This window comes from Camponotus vicinus, unplaced genomic scaffold (assembly GCF_025532165.1).
Source record: "Camponotus vicinus isolate PSW18456_S1 unplaced genomic scaffold, iyCamVici1.0 SCAF_13, whole genome shotgun sequence".
Taxonomy (NCBI): Eukaryota; Metazoa; Arthropoda; class Insecta; order Hymenoptera; family Formicidae; genus Camponotus; species Camponotus vicinus.
Window position 1 is genome coordinate 2,047,271 of NW_028141949.1, and position 14,313 is coordinate 2,061,583.

At 38.6% G+C, this 14,313-nt stretch overlaps 1 long non-coding RNA gene across 1 annotated transcript in view; it reads right to left on the reverse strand.

Annotated features, from left to right (window-relative positions):
- Positions 1-2,005: 2,005 nt before the first annotated feature.
- LOC145964565 (uncharacterized) overlaps positions 2,006-14,313 on the reverse strand; it is a 35,531-nt gene continuing 23,223 nt past the window's right edge. Inside the window, exons 3-4 of the long non-coding RNA XR_014436508.1 lie at positions 2,124-2,325; positions 2,006-2,051 (exon numbers count right to left, since the gene is read on the reverse strand). This is a non-coding gene — a long non-coding RNA (uncharacterized LOC145964565). The remainder of the gene's footprint in view (positions 2,052-2,123; positions 2,326-14,313) is intronic.

The following is a 14,313-nucleotide window of genomic DNA, read 5'->3' on the forward strand; positions in this document are numbered from 1 at the left end:
TTTCCTGGAAAACTTTCGCTGTAAAGAGCGCCGCGCCTTATTACTTAAACACGCGATGTGTGGTATATGTCATTCCGAGAGGTAAAGCGTTCTCTAATTATCGTACAATTTTTTCTATATTTCATCAAGATCGATGGATTTCACGTTGCTGGCTCTTCGAAATTTAAACAAATTAATCAATCGCTAAAAGTGGGTCGTGATGCAATAAATTTTTATTCCTCCCAATATGGCTCACCGAAATGTGTCGAGAGCGATTAAAATGGCGATCATCGTCGATCGCTCTCTCGGATAATCTGTCGATTACATCGCGCATTACCTGGAAATCAGCGATTTACCTGGAAATTGTGGAACAACTACGGCGATCGCTCGAGCGAAACACAACACGCGTTCTACATCTGCTCGTAGCTAGTGGACTATATTATGAATCGCCTTTCGCTTTTGGTAGTCACCAGGAAGCCCGTGAGTAATGCGAAAAACGGCGACCACGAGGAACGAGAGGTTCGCGCGACGAAATTAGATAACACCTTGGCACGAATGGAATTTCGGGTCTTGGATCATCGCAAACGCCAACGAAAAGCTTCCGCGTGCGAGAAAGAATAGGAACGCGGGAGAAAAAATACCTTGGAAATCCAAAATCCGACGATTATCTCCATCCGCGATAAAGAGAGATAAATCGTAGAAAATATACAGAAAATATCTCGTAACGCTTACATACTGAAGCGTAAAGCAACAAATAGCGAGTATTTCCATTGAAGGATGTCGTAAATCAAGGATACCGTCAACTTGCGTATAATCGTGATCAAGCGTGAATATCCTCGAAATTTATGTCTCGGCATTTTTTTATCGATAATATTCATCGCGAGGGAAGTCTGAGAGAATTTTGCGCAGGTGTTGGCGAATAGAGATGTTTGATTCGTTGCAATTTTTTAATCGACTGAATTAATCTACCATCTCTGTTTCTCTCAGCGTTTTCTCTATGTTATATTACGATGCATGCCTCAGCTGCTGGTGCTGCTGCTGCTGCTGCTTCTCGCTGCCACGCCCATGAAGCTATCGTTTCGGTTCTCTCGCGAAAGAGTGAGATATCTAGCGGTGTACTCGATGCAAAACTACAAATACTCGCGGCCTGTTAGGCCGCGAAACAGAGAAGCGAGAACCGCACGCGCGATTTCGTCTTCGATTCCCATTTATCTTCGACACGATGACGTGGCATTAAAGAACGAGAAGGCCCACGGCCTCCTTTTCTCCTCTTCGTGGTACAACCTTTCGCTACGAATCCGTTCTGTCCGATCTGTCACGATCTCGTGCGCTAATGGTCGGCTATGCTAATCCGCATCCTACGCGCCGCAACGGCTCTCTTTCCCGCTCGTTCTAAGTAATTAGACGGAAGAGATAATTTCTGATTCGCGCACAACGCGACTTACTAATTAAATGCAATTATCTGTTGGCAAACAAGTTTGAATCCCGCGTGATTTGCTGTTCATAAAGCGAAACATTTATTAATTCGCTGATCGCACATTATCTTGGATTTAGAAGTCATGGAATAATTGATTCGATTTATATCAGGTAAATGTGGAACGGCAATTTTCTAATAATCTAATCAAAATAACGAGCATTATAAAAAGTTATGATATTAAAAATGTGATCGATTTATATTATTTTCATCTTTCTATTCACTTTATGTTATTAAACTGTATTTAAATTATTTAAAGTTTAATTATTTAAAAGCGCCAAAAAGAGGCAGATATAATCGCCATTAATAACTTACAAGCGATTAAAAATAACAATAAGATATATTAAATAATAATAAATCTTTAAATTTTATTTAATTTTAATGGAAGCTTAATTCTCTGAGTTATATAATATAAATCCATGATATTTTTAGCATCGCTGATTATATTAATAAATGATATCTCTTGATATTTTCAATCTTTCTCTTAGTTTGAAATCAAACATTTGTTTTTGACAATTCATAAACTAATTATGTAGTTAATATTATTATGTGTTGTAGGCAAATCATCGCTCGATCATCCGCGCGATTTGTTGTGTACCTGTCGCACGAGGATCAAGGATATCAATATTTATCAACGGCTTTGTCACGCTATGCAAAACTGCTTACGCACTGTTTAAATTCAAGACGTCGTATGGTAATCCGTCTGGAATGTGTAAGCTCTCTTGGTCGTCTTGATTCACGGTAATCTATCCTGTGACGCACTTGGCAGCTGGGATCGCTTCTATGGTAGTTTGCGTGCCACCGGAAATCGCCTATCAGGATCAGGACACGGAGGAAGGTTGAAGATCAAAGTTTCTCGGTATCTGCCAAACCTACACACATATAAAGCGCGTGCCGTACGTCAACTAAGGTGCACATTCAGCGCATTCCATGTCGAGGACATTCTCTCGTGCGCGAGTAAAACAATGCCCGGATAAGATCTTTCTACGAAGAAAAATCAGCTCGTAACACTTGTATGTGCAAGATCCCGACCTCACAACTAGAATTATCGCTAAAAAAAATTGTCGGAAATATAAATTTCGAGGATGTTTGTGCTCGATTATACGAATATTTGAGTAATCCAATAAAAGAATTGTTAACTATATTTGGGATTAAATGGATAATATTTTTAGAAATACGCATTTTTAGAATCGCGACAAATTTAAAACTGACATAAAGTTGCATTTGATATATCTTATTTTATACTTTACTTCAAATTTTATCGCAAAGAAAATATCTTTGATTTAATATTTAAAGACTCGATTATAAATAGAGCCGCTCGAGTCTTTAAATTTAAATCCAAGAGTTTTACGCAATTATACTTTTGTCCTCTCATATAAACGGTCCAACAATTTCTTTCTGTCGTTTCGCGAAGAAACAAAATTATCCGAGCAACGGCTTTATTCTAATGCGGGACTTTAAGAAAGTTCGAACCTCGAACTTGGTCAAACTTTCCAAATTTTAGCAAAGCGGTCTCTCGCGTCAAGAATCACGATAACGCGTCTCTTTTCTCCGCGGATTAAAGATTCGAGGGAGCTGTGTCGAATCGTAAAACCGACGGCACATTCTCTCTCCGAAGTCTAGCGAAGAAAGGAGGCCGTAAATTCCGCGTATTGCGCGATACGGATTAGTCACTTGGAGCGACGACAATGACGGCGATGACGTCGTCGTAATGCGAATTGCTCATAACGATGTCGTTTCCGATATTGCCGAGTTTACTGCAGCGGCGATTCGCTCGAGTTGATATAATCCAAAAGATAAATGACCGCGTTAACGAGTATCCGATTTGCATGCAGTGTCTTAAAGGTCGCGCGTTTTATTCGAACAAGGATCGCAGGTATCAAATGTCAACTGAAGAGAATGCTCGACTATTTCAACGTGAACGAACTCCAGAGGTAAACTTTTTTCAATTACGTGTGAGAAAAAATAGACTTGATAAAATTAGCTCTTGTGATTCTTGATAATTAACGTTAATTTCTTGCCTTATATAGTCTTAAGAAAGAATCTATTCTAAGAGCTCGCCGTAGAATTTATAAGCGAGAGAAAGTGCACGGTTCATCGTGCGCTTTCAAGCGCGTACATCAAACGCGTTTAGTGATACAACACCTCCCCGCGAATTAATGGAAATCGATTTTAGAGGCACCCGCGAGTCTTATAGATTCAATTTATCGGTTATAAAGCAATCCTTTCTCTGTCTGACACGCTTGGCGCGGATTCTGTCCCTCTTGCCTCGCGTCCTATAATCGAAATTTATCTCCTAGATAGATTTCCAATTACTGGGCGGTGTTACAGAAGCTCGTAGTAAAAGTAATTCGATTAAACCGCCGTGGCATCCGAGAGACTACACTGTTTCGACAATAAATCGCTGCTATTTCCGCGTAATTTCCAGAGTCGACTTCCTCACGATCGAGCTGACGGAAAACCGCCGTCAAGTGGATTAAAAAACAAAGTATCATATCAGACGCTAAATTAACGAACGATCCTTTGGATTTAATTTCGCTCTCGATTACGTAAAATAAGATAAAATGATTCCTTTTAAATTAATAATCACATAAATATCAAATAGAAACTTATCAGATATAACAGAAATTAATAGGCTACCTGACATTTTAATTTTTACGTAAGTTTTTTTAATTAGTACGTTTACATTATTCGCTTTTGTTCTCATGGCCCATCATCGACTTGTAATTGTTTGACAAAACGAAGCCGCGCGTGCTCCAGTGGTGAAACAGTCGACGGAGAGCGAAGGCTGTCACGACTCGGCGGCGATAATTGACATTATTCCGCGACTGGAAAAGGTTCCGCGTAGCTCGAAGCGTTAACTCAATTAGACGCGACAATGAGAGCGATCTCTGTGCCTCCACAGAGCCGCGGTCGTTATCAATAGACAATAGCCGCGGCAACGCGCTGCAATTTCTTTGTCCCTTGTGCGTGTCGCGCTGACGATGCTTTTCAGGGTTTCCCCTGTGTGCACCGTCACCGGTCGATTACGTGGAAACGAAGAAACGCGCCCGCCTCTTTTATCGCGCCGCTCTCCTCTATGCACCACGCCGCAAAGAATATAATACACCGCGGCACTTTCGCTCGGAACGTCGCTCGATGTCGCGCCAGGGAGCGGTTTTTGCGCGAAAACTACGCGGCTGTCGCGATTTGTGTATCGCGCTGAGATTTCGCCGCACAAAGCGAGTCTCTCGCCTCCGGCAGCGCGGTGATTCTGTCGCCGCGTTGAAAAACAAGTTTACGCACCGTCGATAGTCGTTATTATGCGTCGCGCGTAGCGCGTTGTAATAATGTGTCGCTGCGACTCGACATTTTTTCAAGTAGCGGCGCTCCATTAGAATGTTTTCATTATTTAAAATACATATGTTATCGAATGATGGAAAAAAATGGTCAGAATGGCGATGTGTAAATAATTATTTTTGGAATTGAGAAAATAATTTATTTTTTAGTATTTAATTTTTTTTTAGGAAAATTACTGTAAATTATTTTTAACGACTTTTTTTAAACATTTTGTTGCATACAAGAGAATATTTTATGTATTTTTTTTATCTTTGTAAGGTTTCTTTAGAGGATTAATTATTTTAGGAATTAAGGAAATAATCAAGATTGAATTAAATTTTCTAAAATTTTCTAAATATTCCTTATCATCGTTTCCGGAGACTGACTGATGCGATGGCGGGATTCAATAGGAATGTGGAATGATGGACTCGAGCATTCAACGATGTTCAATTATGCGCCAAATGAGAGAGGATGCGCCGTTTAAATTCCGCCGTCTTCGAATGTCCATTAATGAAGATGGGTTTGAAGAGACGCATCGGCAGGAAACCGATTCCCTCTCCTTCTCTCTCGCTCCCTCTCTCCGTCTTTCTCTCTCCAAGAAAAGGCAGCTAGCTGCCAACGGTACCGACGGCAGCAAGCATATGGCAAACGCGCGATTTCTCCGTGATACATAGAGATAAGAAGGATACGTAGTACGTACGTCCGCAGCACGCGAGCGAGTGCGCTCGCACTCAGCTGATTTGCACGGATCGCGATTTAGCCCGGCGGCGCGACTGAGCGAGAGCGTAACATCGCAATCACGAGATTAAAGGATTAAAGATTCAATGAGATTTTAACTGGAGATGCTAGACTTGCAGCTGGAAAGCGAGATTCTCCTTTGCTTTAGCGCGATGTGCCAAGATGGAATTTTGCAAGCGAAAATAATTAAGTCGAAGCGATAATATATGACATGTATCTGTGCGAATCGATGAAAAGGTACCGAGAAATAATTTATCTCTCTCTTTTTTTTCCAGTTCTTATATTGATTAATAAAAATAATATTGTGTATTTTTCCTTCTTTTTCTTGATGAGATATTTGTGCGAAATTAAAGAGGAAATTCGACGAAAATAAATGAGAGGAATGCGCCTCGAGATAACGAAGAAAAACGCGAGAGAAACATTAACCTTTGAATATCTTTTTGATCCGCTGCATTATACGTCGTAAATTAATAAAGTAGTTAACGACGGGGAATAAAAAGGTACTTCGTGACTTCGAGATCGCCCTCTCTGAAAGGGATCAACGGAGAGATTGATGTACGCGAGTATACGTTGGTGCAGGAGAAATTAATCGTGAGGATAATGCGTCACGAAGCGCGGTGAATCAGAAAAGGTTCATAATAATACGTACAAGATCGAGGGAACGAGCCTCGATAAGATAATATTATCATATCGTGCGTTGATCGAATCAACTGAATCATAAAATACCCAGTGCCAGTTAATTTAAACGAGAGAAAATTATCAAGACTTGTGTGTCCATTTTTGTCATAAATATTATTTATTAAATTTCTATAAAATTGTTCAATAAAAATTTGATTGCGAGGGAGCAACTTTTCGAATTTATTTTACTTGAAACGAGCGATTCTTCACGCGCAGGTATACGAGTAGTAAAGACAGTGTCGATCCTACACGTTCTTCGGCACGTTCAGTACCGGAAACGGAAGCTCCACCTTAGTCGATACCTCGCGACTGGCTATCGTTTATGTGAACGCGCTAGAAGAATGTCGTAGCAATTGTAGGCGGATATCTAATCAACGTCCATAGTGTACACGTGATATCCCGTTATTTTTGAAAGAAAAAATGCCGCTGATATCTCTTCGAGATATTGCTCGATTCTCAACTCCCGTTGATTTTAAATGTTGTATTTATTAATGAGTAGTATATCAAATCAATAAGTTAGAGATTAATCTAACGGTTGAAACTGTATATAGAACTGTATATGCTTTGTGGCTAACTCTATTTCAAATTGGATTACCGCAACATCCGTCCGTTTAGCTATTAATTGATCGACTAAATTAGATATAAGATCCGGCTCCGGCTAAATTTAATTTAGAGGATTAACTTGAATTAAGCAGGATGAGATGGCAAATACAATACGCAAATTCCTCAAATTATTGCAAGGAAGTATATGTAAAGTTAGTAATTTTATTATTAATAATAAATTCAATTTGAATAATTCTCTCTTTACGTTCATGTAATAAATCATAACAATTTTATGGCAATAACATCAAATAATGATGACAGCAATGAGAACTATTTAACAATTAACGACTCTTAATTTATATTTGATTGATAGCTAGTGACAGATTGATCCAAATTACGAATATAGGATGTGTCCTGTCAAATGATGTCGCCGGCATGTGTAGCCTTACGTCGTAGCCTTCTTATTCGAATGAATGAATGAATGAACGCCCACGTGTCGCGTAAAGGCGGGAAGGTCGACGGCCAGATGTCGAGAGGGAATATCGTGGATCTCGCGGAACACACGCGGTTCGACGAAAACGCGATCGAGTGCAAGGCCATGCGCGGCGCATTGATTCGCTGCCAAGAAGGTGACTCGCACGTCAGTTCCCATAGCGCTATTAGACCCGAAGGAAGCTTCTGCGGCGAAAAGCTACACGGCACACGGCAATTTGCTCGACACGCGTCGATTTGTCAATGTCAACGTAGGTGGCCTCGAACGTGCTGCACCTCCGTCTTCCCTTTTGCCGTTCGCGGAATGGAATTGGCTCGCGTCGCGTCCACCACGTCGGTCCATGAATCACGCTATTGAGATTGGAAAAGGTTGCTCTTCCTTTTCCCTTCGCCAGATTTGTCCAGTTGTCGCCAATCGTCACGATTGCACGTTGATCGATAAAAATCGCGCCGATTTGTTTGATGAAAGTTTTAATTTTTTAACGATAACGTTTCAATGGGAGTTTGTAAACTTGAAATTGTATTCCTTTCCTTCCTGATGTTTCACAACATTTCAATGTTAAACATATGTTTTTCGTGACAGCAAAGAAGATAGCGTCGACTGTTTGTAAATTATAATAATTCAGTGATGTGGCTCATTATGATTTCAGCACGTGTACGCGGCATTACTCCGCTTTCGAACCGTAGCGCTTTACTTGTACATCCGATTAGCATGTGCGTGCATCTATGCGCCGTGTAACGAGCGCTGTTAAGAATTAAATGAACATTTTCCGTAAACTTTGCACACAGCTTGAAGAGCGAGAGAAGGAAAGAAAGATGGAGAGAGAGAGAGAGCGAGAGAACTTTATACACGAGCACAAATATTTACTCATGTCACGGTGAAGTGAGTGCTACACTATTCGTGCGAGCTACTTTTATCGCATCATTTTATCGCGACATAACTCGATCGCCATCGAAGACCGTGTCTGGCGAAACTTTTTGTGGCACATCTCGCCGCTTTCCGTCGCAGGTTCCTATAACGGGCGAAGCACTACGTGCACGATCTGCATATCATTCGCAAGCTAATATCAAGCTCCTTTAATGTATGACGTATTAAACTACGTGCATACTTTGTATAAAATACATCATCGCTTTCTACTTATAAATATCAGCACTTTGAGAATATTTTTAAATATCAAATTAAGAAATAAATAAATTGTACGTGTAATATTAATTAATTAATTAATTAATTAATTAATTTATTTATTTATTAAATATATATGTATGCGTTAATATAAATAAGATTCTCACCTATTGCCTCGTGATAATCTTACATTTTCCATCAGATACTGTTATTCAGTCTGGCACTCTTTCGCGCAGGAAAGTTCCGCTATATGCGGGTAATAATTCTCACGAACAAATCCCCGAATCCCCTCGAGCACGGCAGAGAGAGAGAGAGAGCGACTTCAAAGCGTCCAATGACCGCTAATGTCGCATTATTCGACGCCGGTTCCGGCGACCTTATATAAACGCACTGTCCACAAATCATACCGCACCGCCGACTGTGACCTGCCATTTTAATACGGTTAAACTTCCATTTCCGAATAAGACTTTATCAGGCCTGCCCACCCCCACAAATCTCCTCGCATCCGTCGGAACTGTGGACGGCTGGCGCCCAAAATCACTCGTGTGTGCGTGACGTTCGCAACAAACACGAGCCCTATATCGACCCACGTGTTCACGCCCTGTGTCGCGTTAATGCGAATGTATGCGTGCACTACCGAGATGCATGCGGATGCACTTCCCGTGAAACCTTTGTTTCCCCTCACCTCCCCGATCCTGATAAAGAACCGCCGACCATCGATATCTCCCCTTCCTTGCACGTGCAAAATATCGAGTTTTTCGTTCTTGTTGTTCGACGATAGCATTTGTTCGCGCAAATGTCGAGAAAATGCATCGGGTATCGTTGAACAGTCGAAAAGTTACTACGTTAGGCGACGAGGTATCGAATGTAATTTTTAGAAAATCGAAACGCATTCAAATGTTTATCTACAAAGCGTTCTCGAAGGAAATTTTTGATAGATTTGAAAAGATTTAAAGTGACCGTAATTTTTTTATAAGCGAAATATATATTCTCTTAACAGATAAAAATAATATACAGTTCCCGCAGGTCTCGCGAAAATTCCGATATCTTTATTATGCACCCTGCACATCACGCACGTGATGAATTATTCACTTTTCGGGATGCACAATGCGCGGTTCCTACAATGGATAATTATCTCCCACGTGTAATTGGATAAACAATGTGTTGATCTTGCAATTACAAAAATAACCGAAATTTCATACGACTGCATCATTCATAAATTCACGTCACGATGACAAACAACACGAATAATAATTTTTGTATAAATGGCGCAAGCAGCTGACCGCCTTCTTTTCCGGAAGTCATGCCGACAAAGCGTGAACCTTCTTCCGTTTTTCATGATTTCCTAAACTATATAACTCTTGTGAGAGATATACATGAAATAACAGCAAGATATAAATATGACCATAAAGTGATTATCTCAATTTAGTCATTTTATAAAAATGAAAAATAAACAAAATAAATATAATCATTAAGAATATAAGTGTTACTCGAATAAAAATTGAGAGAAACTTTATAATGTTTGATTCATTAAGCACAAAATTTCAAAAATAGAAATAGATAATTAAAGTGAATTTTATAGACAGATCTTTTTTTGCTATTTATTTCTACAAGGAAAAATAATGCGAAAGCAAATAAACAACAGATATACTAAATCGTGACGACAAATTACATATATTCCATCTAGGTTATATCAAAAATAATGGAACGAAAGACAAGCGAAAAAATACAATCGTTCATATCGATATCTCGATGGAAATAATTCATTCTCGTTCGTGGTCGCGTAAACGGCGGTGCCGATGGGCGATCAAAAAGGAAGCCGATTTGTCATGTGCAACGGATACTCGGCGAATTTTTTACGCGCTATAATTCGAGTTCTTTTGAGTCGCGTACGCCAAGCACGCACGTGCAACGGAATGCATACCGTACACGCACACGCATAATTAAGACTTCTATGTCCTCATTGCAGCTATAATTTTGCTGAATTATGACAATTGATTAAGATTTATTAATTGATTAAGCTACTCACTAATTCACAAATCAAAAAGAGAGTTTTCAATATATATTATTAATATATATTATTGAATACGAATGGAAGTCGCATTTAAAAAAAAGATATTTATTTTGATTTATTTCGCAAAAATAAAACTTGTATAATTTCTCGCTTCTAATGTCATAATACAATATGATGTCAATAAGATCAGGAGAAGATTTCCAATTGGAAATCAAATTTTCCTTGACGAATCGTATTAATTTACATATAAAAAATATGTGTATCATATATATCATTATTTATCAAGATATAATTTGATATATCCTAAAATATTATTTTTTATATATATTTCAAATATTTTTCAGTATTATAAAAATATATTACAATAGATAATTATAAATAATCATCGTAACATTCATTGCAGCGAAATGTATAGTACGACATCAGCATATCCCGTTGCATGTCCAAGAGAAAATTTGCAATAATGAGGTACATCTACTTTATACTTGTCGTACAATGTCTGACGACGTCATCCGTCGTGCCGTACGCAGACAATAATGAAGCGCGATTTGCCTAAAACACTAATGGCATCGTGAGCCTCGGTAGGCTCTCTTGTCGCTGTTCCTACAAGATGGTATACCACCGCCAGCAACGGTGCAATTAAGATCTAATTAAGCGTCATACAAGAAGTATGACGTTGAATTCATAAGGTCACGTATGTGTTTGCAGATACCTATTATAATATGCCTAATAAATCGATGAGAATTACTCGATTAAGCGCCAATTTTACGATATATTTATAAATATAATTCTAAATTGATTAGTGATTAAGTTTCAAATAAAAATTTATAAAATTGATTTTAAATTTAAAGCGCGAAGAACGTAAAGTTGTCGATTCCTGATGTTAAAATTTTATCCTAATGGAATAAAGAATTTTATACACTTGTTGTTCATTTATATCAGAGACACCTTATACGCCCACGAAAAACGAGCTTGTCTCACGAGATATAACCCCATTTCTACATAGGCTGTAAGTACCTGCCACCACGAATCGAAATCGACTCACGTACTCGCCTTCTTCAATGGCTAGGAACAAATGAGGTAAAGGGTAAACTGACGGAACATTGCCTCGAAGATCGAATTAAATATACCTGAAAGGATGTGGCTCTTATACCTATGCATTGTAACTCGAGAATGATCTGTAAGATTGTGACAACTAATTCTAATATCTACCGTGTAAATCGTATGAGAGTGAATAAAAAAAAATAAGTCGAATCATTTTTAAAGGCCCCTATAAATCAACATTTTATATTGTCTATAAAAATTTCACTATAAAATAACGTTTTCATGCGAATGTGATACTGTCAGGACGATCAATTTAGACAAGATTAAGCTTATTTAATCTTTATTATCTTTACTTTAAAGGAAAAAAAATATTTCGCACAATAGAAGTCAAAAGGACAGATGGGAAACTTGAATATAAATAGCATAATATTCGAGTAGCGTATTCAATATGAATGTGGTACCATAGAAACGCACGATGTCGCTTTTATTTGAAGCATAAGTGACATTGAATAGACCGAGAAACTGCGTTTTGTCGCATCATTTGCGTAGTCTATTCTACAGTACTCAGCGACAACGACGAGGCGATTAATGATACCGTGTGAGCACGGACGTACAAAGAACCGATGACACTTTCTGCAATGCCGCATGTGTCTCATGTACACACGCTTATTTATATATTAGAAAAAGAAAATACTGATTAATGTTACATGTTTATTAACAGCGCAATTAATCGAAAAACAAGGAATATCGAATAAATCAATTCAGAAGCTTTATACAAGCTTTATCTCGCGCGAAACGAGAAAACTTTAATTCCAATAACGATCCCTTCTTGTAAAATAAAATTGGATATTAAAGTTAAATCGATAAAACTACATAAAAAAACTTGCGTTTCAGAATCGACAGTTATTGTATCCACCGATATAATTTATTTAGCTGAGAGAATTAAAGTCAATTGTTGCCGAATGCCACGAAGAAATTCGAGACTACAATTCTATCCACTTCTCTAGACGTACGTAGTTATCGGACTGGATTTCGAGGACTACCGAAAAGTTCACGAGGCAATAAAATGGCAGACGGAGACTCAGTCCGACAGCTTTACTTTATCCTGTGGGACCGTTCGAAAAAGTGCAATAAAACGACTCGGTTGTTCGTTGAATTCTCTCTTCTGAAAACTCCAAAGTTTGATGAATTCTTTCTGATCGAACGCGAATATTCATTCAACAATTTACGGACAACTAAATTTAATTCAATATCATACAGATAAATCATATTATAAATGACAATTTATAGATATCGTAGAATATGCCGAAGATCAGCATAATATCGGTATGATATAATATTCTGTATAAAAGAGAAATATTTTTCGATAAAATAGATTTCTATAATTTTCCCATCTAGATCCCATCTCTATGATGGATATATCCCATTTCTATTTTTCATAACTATATATAAAATCCATTTATAAACCACTCTGCACACGCATACATTGACTGTTATTAATTTTGCTGCAAAGGGAGGACCCCTCGTGAACCAGACCGCCATGTCGACGGAATAACGATCCGCTCTGTGAGACTCGAAAATTTGCCTGGACAGGAAGAGCCGACCCCCGTTCGCATTCCCGCATCTCCGTAGCAAGATTAAAATAGCACACATACTAATTAAATAACAAAAGTAAGGTAAGCAGCAAAACCAGCGTGACATTTCAAAATTTATCATTTTAACACTGCTGATGCGAGGAAAAAGAAAATTATTCTAGCAATATGATATTTCACACCAAACAGTTAACTGCTAAATAAAAATAAACTCTACGACACAAAGATAAGATAATTCATAAGCAAAGATATGATGTCCTTTCTTTGTGTTTTTTCAAAAATATTTTATGAAGAATAATCATAAAATTCTTAGCATTTTTGTCAATTTCGTCAAATTTCGCTCTTTATTCGGCAAGTCTCGAGGTAAAGAAAGTTTTGTATCGTAGAGAACTTTGCATTTTCTGGCAACGCTGGAAAGGACGACGAATGCCCCTCTACAAACTCGACCGGCCCCCGACGGTGTGCCACGAGGGTTGCCGCTTATTGATTGTACGTCGGATGATTCATGGGGCTCTCTGGTGCGGTGACCACCCCCGCAATATTCTAAGCAGTCGCTCTACCAACCCTATAACGCGGAGCTTATCCCCAGTACCGAGGCGGAAGAACACTGACTGGAAACTACATGTTCCACCGAGATATGACGAATGAATGACATTATGCAGCCCTGCTAAGTACACACAAAGGTCCACTGCGAATTAGAGGAAAAACGAGATAACGTCGGAAATCCAAAAATATACAGTTGCTATTAAAGTCCTCTAATGATATTTCCTACTGAGCTAACAATTTCGATTCTGTATAAACCTCACGTCTGTTTTTAAGAAATATTATCTTATAATCGAGTAAAAAGCGTACAAAAGAGAAAATAAAATCAGTAATTAGATGCTGCACGAAAAGGGCAGCTGTGATTTTAAGCGCCAAAATAAAGCAAACAATTTAGATATATAGTTCTCGGGAGATTCTCGTGCAGGTGCAAGCAACACATAGCCAATGGACCGTGAAGAAAAGAAAGAAAAAAAACTTACTAAGGAAAATAAAAGTTTAGAAAAGGTAGTATACGATATTAGCGTCTGGAACGCGAATTCATTAACGAATCCCTATAGCAGCCAAATAATAAAAATGTCTTCATCACATAAGTGCCACGCCTGCCGTTCCAGGTTTTCAAAGTATCCGTGGAACAGGTGTGTCGAGGCGAGCGCCTCTAAATGCAATAAAGTGCACAAACACTTGGCAATTAAATAAGATAATGAAGAGTTTCGTTGGTTGCCGGTGGTTCATCGAATTTCGTTAAGATGATATTTATTTCAATATCTTTATCGCA